Below are 7,096 nucleotides of genomic sequence, written 5' to 3'. Positions count from 1 at the left end.
GCACCCGGGAAATCTGTTTTCAGAGACTTAGTAGTTTTCACTAAGTCTGGGATTATTTAGTTCATGATGCCATATGTTCAGCTTGTTTCCTAGTGATCCGTGCCTCTTTTGAGGATGATCAGTAAAGGAGTTTTGTTACTCATTTTATGATCTATCCATCCAGGTCTTTGTTTGCAATTATGGAGCATCCTAGCTTGAGTCAATCGAGCTCTACTTTTGCTTCGTTGTGAATCTGGGCAGATCGTCAACTCGTTTGCGATTTTGCCGATGTTATTGTAGTTGACCCGTGCATGCTATGCCATTGTTCTTGCCATGTCTAGCTAGAATTTTGTGCCTTCTTAATGGATGTATGCTTGCCTTGCCATGACTTGCACCATAGTGAGTGCATCGAGCTCGTTTACATGCCTTCGTGAGTTATATTTCAGCATGTCTCAGTTTTCAGTCTGAAAACTGATTATGTTTTTGTTATGTTCGTGTGCCCGTTAGTATATTTTGTGATCCCTTTTGACCCCAGGTAACTTTGGGACTTTTGTTAACCTTGTTGAGTATCTCCATGCCATGTTCTTATTTATCTTAATCAGATCATGTATCATGTTGTTTTGCTGCTCCGAAAAGGGCTTCGTGATCTGAAATTTCAGACAAGTGTTAATTTCACTAAGTCTGGAATCTGTTTTGCATTTGCGTTTTTGCCATGCTTGTTTGAACCTCATAATGGATGAATTGGCCGTGCTCAGTGCTAGTATTTTGTTAAGCATCTTGTGGGCATCCCTGCCATGTATTTTGTTGTCATGTTTGGTGGCTGTAGCATGTTCATTTCGTTGCATTTAGATGCCTACTTGCTGTGAATCGCAGACCGGTGTCATTCTTAAATCGCTTGCCATTTCCAAACCGTAACTCCGATTCCAATGATCTTTATATCGTTTTCAAGAGATTTCATCCCCTCTATCCAGTGGCACACTTGGTTTTCCAAGTTGAGGCCAGGTTCATGCATTTCCTGTCATATCTTGCATTTTGCATCCCGCATCGCATCCCGCATAGTATATCATCATTTCATCATATTGCTTGGTCTTGCACGTGGTTGCTTGTATCCTTGTTGCTTGTTTGTCTTGTTGGGTAGAGCCGGGAGACGAGTTCGCTACCGAGGAGCCCGTTGAGTTTTCTTGTGAGGATCCAGTCAACTCTGACAACTGTGCAGGCAAGATAATCATACCCTCGAAATCACTACTATCTTTGCTATGCTAGTTTGCTCGCTCTTGCTATGCCAATGCTATGATGCCTACCTTTTGCTTGTCAGCCTCCCAATTGCCATGTCAAACCTCTAACCCACCATGTCCTAGCAAACCATTGATTGGCTATGTTACCGCTTTGCTCAGCCCCTCTTATAGCGTTGCTAGTTGCAGGTGAAGATTGTAGGCCGTTCCTTGTTGGAACATCATTTATTTACTTGTTGGGATATCATTATATTGCTATGTTATCTTAATGCATCTATATACTTGGTAAAGGGTGGAAGGCTCGGCCTCTCGCCTAGTGTTTTGTTCCACTCTTGCCGCCCTAGTTTCCGTCATATCGGTGTTATGTTCCCGGATTTAGCGTTCCTTACGCGGTTGGGTTATAATGGGAACCCCTTGATATTTCGCCTTGATTAAAGCTTGTCCAGAAATGCCCAACCTTGGTTTTACCATTTTCCACCTAGCCTTTTCTTTCCCTTGGGTTCTGCAGACTCAAGGGTCATCTTATTTTAGCCCCCCACGGGCCAGTGCTCCCTCTGAGTGTTGGTCCGAACTGAGCTGCCTGCGGGGCCACCTCGGGGAAACTTGAGGGTTAGTTTTACTCGTAGCTAGTCTCATCTGAGTGTGCCCTGAGAAAGAGATATGTGCAGCTCCTATCGGGATTTTTCGGCACATTCGGGCGGTGTTTCTGGTCTTGTTTTAACCTGTCGAAGTGTCTTGAGTTACCGAGATACCGAGTCTGATCGGAACATCTTGGGAGGAGGTCTATTCCTTCGTTGACCGTGAGAGCTTGTCATGGGCTAAGTTGGGACCCCCCTGCAGGGATTGAACTTTCGAAAGCCGTGCCCGTGGTTATGGGCAGATGGGAATTTGTTAATGTCCGGTTGTAGATAACTTAAACCTTAATTTAATTAAAATGAATCAACTGGGTGTGTTGCCGTGATGGCCTCTTCTCGGCGGGGTCCGGGAAGTGGACACGGTGTTGGAGTTATGTTTGCGCAGGTTTTTCTCTAGTTCTTCGCTCGCGCCTTGCCTCCTCTTCTCGCCCTCTTTTGCGAATAAGTTAGCCACCATATATGCTAGTCGCTTGCTGCAGATCCACTTATATAAGCCTTACCCTTCCTATACGCTTAAATAGTCTTGATCGCGAGGGTGCGAGATTGCTGAGTCCCCATGGCTCACAAATACTATAACTCCATATGCAGGTCCAGGTGATTCCGCTCTAGGTGACAATTACGAGCTCAAGTGGGAGTTCGACGAGGACTCTCAGCGTTACTACGTGTCTTTTCCTGATGATCAGTAGTGGTGCCTAGTTGGGGTTCGATTCAGGGCCTTGTCGCATGTTGGGTTATTTTCCATTTTGGCGCCGTAGTCGGGCCATGAGTGTTTGTATGATGCATGTTATTTATGTACTTTGATGTGACGTGGCGAGTGTAAGCCAACTATGTATCTCCCCCTTTTATTATATATTATATGGGATGTTGTAATGATTGCCTGACTTGCGACATTGCTTTCAATGCGGTTATGTCTCTAAGTCGTGCCTCGACACGTGGGAGCTATAGCCGCATCGAGGGCGTTACAAAATATTCCCTCAAGTTCTATCGACCACCGATACAACTCTACGCACGCTTGACGTTCGCTTTACCTAGAACAAGTATGAAACTAGAAGTACTTTGTAGGTGTTATTGGATAGGTTTGCGAGATAATAAAGAGTACATAAATAAAAAGTAGGGGATGTTTAGATAAAGAAACAATAAAGTAAATATAGCGAGTGTGGAAAAGTGGTGGTAGGAGTTGCGAAATTGTTCGTAAGCAATTGACTACTTTACTAGATCGATAGCAAGTATTATGTGGGAGAGGCCACTGCTAGCATGGCATCCCTGACTTGGAATTCTATGAACTTATGATTGGAACTATTAGCAAGCAATCCGCAACTACTAACGTTCATTAAGGTAAAACCCAACCATAGCATTAAGATATATTGGTCCCCCTTCAATCCCGTATGCATCAATTTCTATGCTAGGTTGAAGCTTCTGTAACTCTTGCCCTCCAATACATAGTCCTATCAATATACAACTAACCCTAGGGTGTGATCCACGCGCGCAATCATATGATGGGCACCAAAGGACATCAACATAACCACAAGCAAATTAAATCAATCATAGCAATTCATCAACCACCGATAGGACAACGAAAATCTACTCAGACATCATAGGATGGCAACACATCATTGGATAATAATATGAAGCATAAAGCACCATGTTCAAGTAGAGGGTACAGCGGGTTGCGGGAGAGTGGACCGCTGTAGATAGAGGGGGGAGGTGATGGAGATGTTGGTGAAGATGGCGGAGGTGTTGGTGTAGATCGCGGTGATGATGATGGCCCCCGGTGGCACTCCGGTGCCACCGGAAGCGAGGGGGAGAGAGCCCCCCTCCTTCTTCTTCTTCCTTGACCTCCTCCCTAGATGGGAGAAGGGTTTACCCACTGGTACATGGCCTCCATGGCACGGGAGGGGCGAGAGCCCCTCCGAGATTGGATCTATCTCTCTCTGTTTCTGTGTTCTATTCTGGCTCGGTTTCACCGTTTCGTGTATATATGGAGATCCGTAACTCCGATTGGCCTGAAACCTTTGCCGTGATTTTTTTTCTTCTGAAAATTAGCTTTCTTATGGCAAAAGAAGAGCGTCAACCGCCTTACGGGTGGCTCACGAGGGTAGGTGCGCCCCCTGCCTCATGGCCACCTCGGGCACCGTCTCGCGTGGATTTTTCTTCCAGAATTTTCCAAATATTCCAAAAAGTATCTCCGTCCGTTTTTATCCCGTTTGGACTCCGTTTGATATGGATATTCTGCGAAACCAAAAACATGCAACAGACAGGAACTGCCACTGGGCACTGGATCAATATGTTAGTCCCAAAAATAGTATAAAAAGTTGCCAAAAAGTATATGGAAGTTGTAGAATATTGGCATGGAACAATCAAAAATTATAGATACGACGGAGACGTATCAGAGCTCCATCCTTGAGAGCCATGGGAAACCAGTTCGCCATGACCTTTTTGTCGCCGTTGGCCGCTTCGATGCTCAGCTCATAGAGCTGCAGGAACTCCGCGGGGTCAGCGGTACCATCGTAGCGAGGAGGCGGATCCGGCTTGAACTTGCCCGGCCAGGCGACGCTACGCAGCTCGGGGGTGAAGGTGCGGCAGCCAGCCGTGGTTGCCGGGGCCCGCTTCGGAGGTGGAGCTTGGTCTTGACGAGGTCCGCGCTGCACCGCTGTGGGTGGTGCATGGTCTTGACGAGGTGGCGCGGGGAGCGCAGGTGTAGCTTCTTGCAGCCACGGAATTTCTTGGCAGCTTCTCTCTTCGCGCGCGGGCGCCGAGCGCCTTGGTGCCAAGGCGACGTCTTGGGGCTGAGGTGGTGGTGGCGCGCCATGAGCCCCGTCGCCCACGGTTGGTTGAGGGGGAGGCAGAGAGTGGGACGGCGCCGGAGAGCCCCCCGCGGCACGGACGAGCTCGGTGACACGTTCGAGCCACTCCTCGTAGAGGTTGTCGATGGGGCGGTAGTGCAGGAGCTCGTTCGCCACGAGGAGCGCGGCCTGTGCCTCCATGGGAGCGCGGTGCGCGTGAGACAAAGAACCGGCAGGGGTCAGCGATGGAGTGGCGGTGCGGCCGTCCTACCGCACCGAAGGATGCAGCGAGGACGCCTGCTGCTCGTTCCCTGCCGGGCCGGTGGCAGCGTTGGCGGCGGGGGACGGAGAACGGCGATGTGGCCCGCCGACAGGAGCCGTCTGAGCAATGCGGGCAGTGAGGGCAGCCCGACGCTCAGCTCGAGCACGGCGTGCGTCCGCCATGGAGACGACGGAGCAACGGAGCGACGAACTAATGGAAGGGAAGCTACAGCGCACCCCTACCTGGCACGCCAAATGTCAGACGTGGGGTTCTGGCAAACCCTTAAGGTTCGAACACTGGGGTGCGCGCGAAGTCTTTCCTTCCCACCAATCTACGCCCTAGCTCGCTAAGAACTCGCGGACGAACTCGACGAACTCGCAACACAGAAAGACACGAGGTTTATACTGGTTCGGGCCACCGTTGTGGTGTAATACCCTACTCTAGTGTAGTGGTGGTGGATTGCCTCTAGGGCGGATGATGAACAGTACAAGGGAAGAACAGCCTCCTGAGGTTGAGGTGTTCTTGTGAGTAGGCTCTCGATCGGGTGGGATCAAGCTAAGATGAGATGAGATCCTCTCAGATCCCCCCCCCTACTATGGTGGCTAGCTCTACTTATATAGGCCCTGGTCCTCTTCCCAAATATCGAGCGGGAAGGGAGACAATAATGGCAGGCTAATTTGAAGGGGGACAGCTAGTACAAGCTATCCAGACAAAAGTGGTCTTCGCCTGCCAAAAGCTCTGGTGGTGACGCCGTCTTGGGCTCCACGATGACCTTCGTCTTACCGTCCTCTTGGTCTTGGTCTCGTTGCACCAATATAGCAACCTTTTCCTAATGCCTTGGTACTCTTCGCCTGCGCTGGCCTCCTTAGCACCAAAGAGGAAACAAGGACGCTGCGCGCGCTGGCGCCCGCCTGGTGTCATGCGTCATGGCTCACGTCACGAGGGCCTCATGAGGTTAGCCCCGCCTTGATATATCCACTCCTCGTGAGCCTGCCTAGCTAGACGACTCCAGAGGAGGCCTTGCATCATCCGCCTTGCGAGGCTTGGACCCTCACGAGGGTCTTGGATGCCTTGTTGATGAAGATGGGCCGTACAGCCTGCTGGCTTAGCCACACCACGGGCCGCAGGCAAGCAAGTCTAGGGACCCCCATTCCCAGAACACCGACAGTTCCAGAGTCAGGCAGGCGGCCTCCCTCGGCTAGAGGGGGTGTACCTGTTCCACTGGCAACCTCTGTCCAACCAGAGGTGTTGGATACATTTGGCGGCACTGAAAAGCACCTACATCGTCGATGAACATCATGCTCTTATGGGTGCGGTGATTGAGAAGATTCAGTCTGTGGAGAGTTTTATGAGGTTTCGAAGAGTGTCACAGTATAGATGGTAGCCCCTGATACACTGTTTGGTGAGAGAAAGAACCGGACAGAGGATCAAATATATGCTCGCAGGAGCCTCACTTGATGACATTTACCTCTCTTCTTTTATAAACAGGCGTCTGTAGCGACTCCCGCCTCTCATACTGCGGAGGTCTCCGGACTAAATCAAAGTCTGGAGCGGGCCACAGAAGAATTGGGCCAGTTGAAAAAGCAGTTGGAGGATAAACAAGGTATGCACAAACCTTGCTCATGTTCAGTGAGAACGAATTTAAAATATGTTTTATGATTTGTGCCAGGGGCGATGACCGAAGTCGAGGCTCTTAAGAAGGCTGTTGCCGAGGCCGAGAGAAAGGCAGCCGCAGAGCGGGCTCTTCGTGAGAAGCACGAGGCCAGGGTTATTGAAGCTGAGCAGGAGCTTCAAGGGGTCGTGAAAAGATGCGAGGCCTTGGAGCAGAGTCTAATGGAGAAAGAATCTGAACTTGCCAAGGCTTATGAGGCTGCATGCGATGCCCAGGGGGAAACCCAAGGTGCCCTGTAGGAGATCCAAGAGGCGAGGAAGACCGCGGTGGGTAAGGCTTGTTCCATGTAAGGCAAGTATTTGGGGAGAGAATCATGTTACTAATCTTGAGTTCGGATTTCTCCAGGGGTATTTGCGGAGCTTCCACGCAGCATATCTGATGCCGCACAATTCTACCGAGCCGAAGAAAGGAACACTGCAGATAAGCTCTTCTGGTCACAGTTGCCAAAGAAGAAATTAAAAAAACCAGAAAACCTATAGGCTGACACCAAATATTCCATCCAAAAAAACCGTATTTTAGCACCGAATTATCCG

The sequence above is a fragment of the Triticum urartu genome, chromosome 3, assembly GCF_003073215.2.
Source record: "Triticum urartu cultivar G1812 chromosome 3, Tu2.1, whole genome shotgun sequence".
Lineage (NCBI taxonomy): Eukaryota > Viridiplantae > Streptophyta > Magnoliopsida > Poales > Poaceae > Triticum > Triticum urartu.
The sequence above is the reverse complement of the archived record's forward strand: the minus strand, read 5'-3'. Positions refer to the sequence as shown.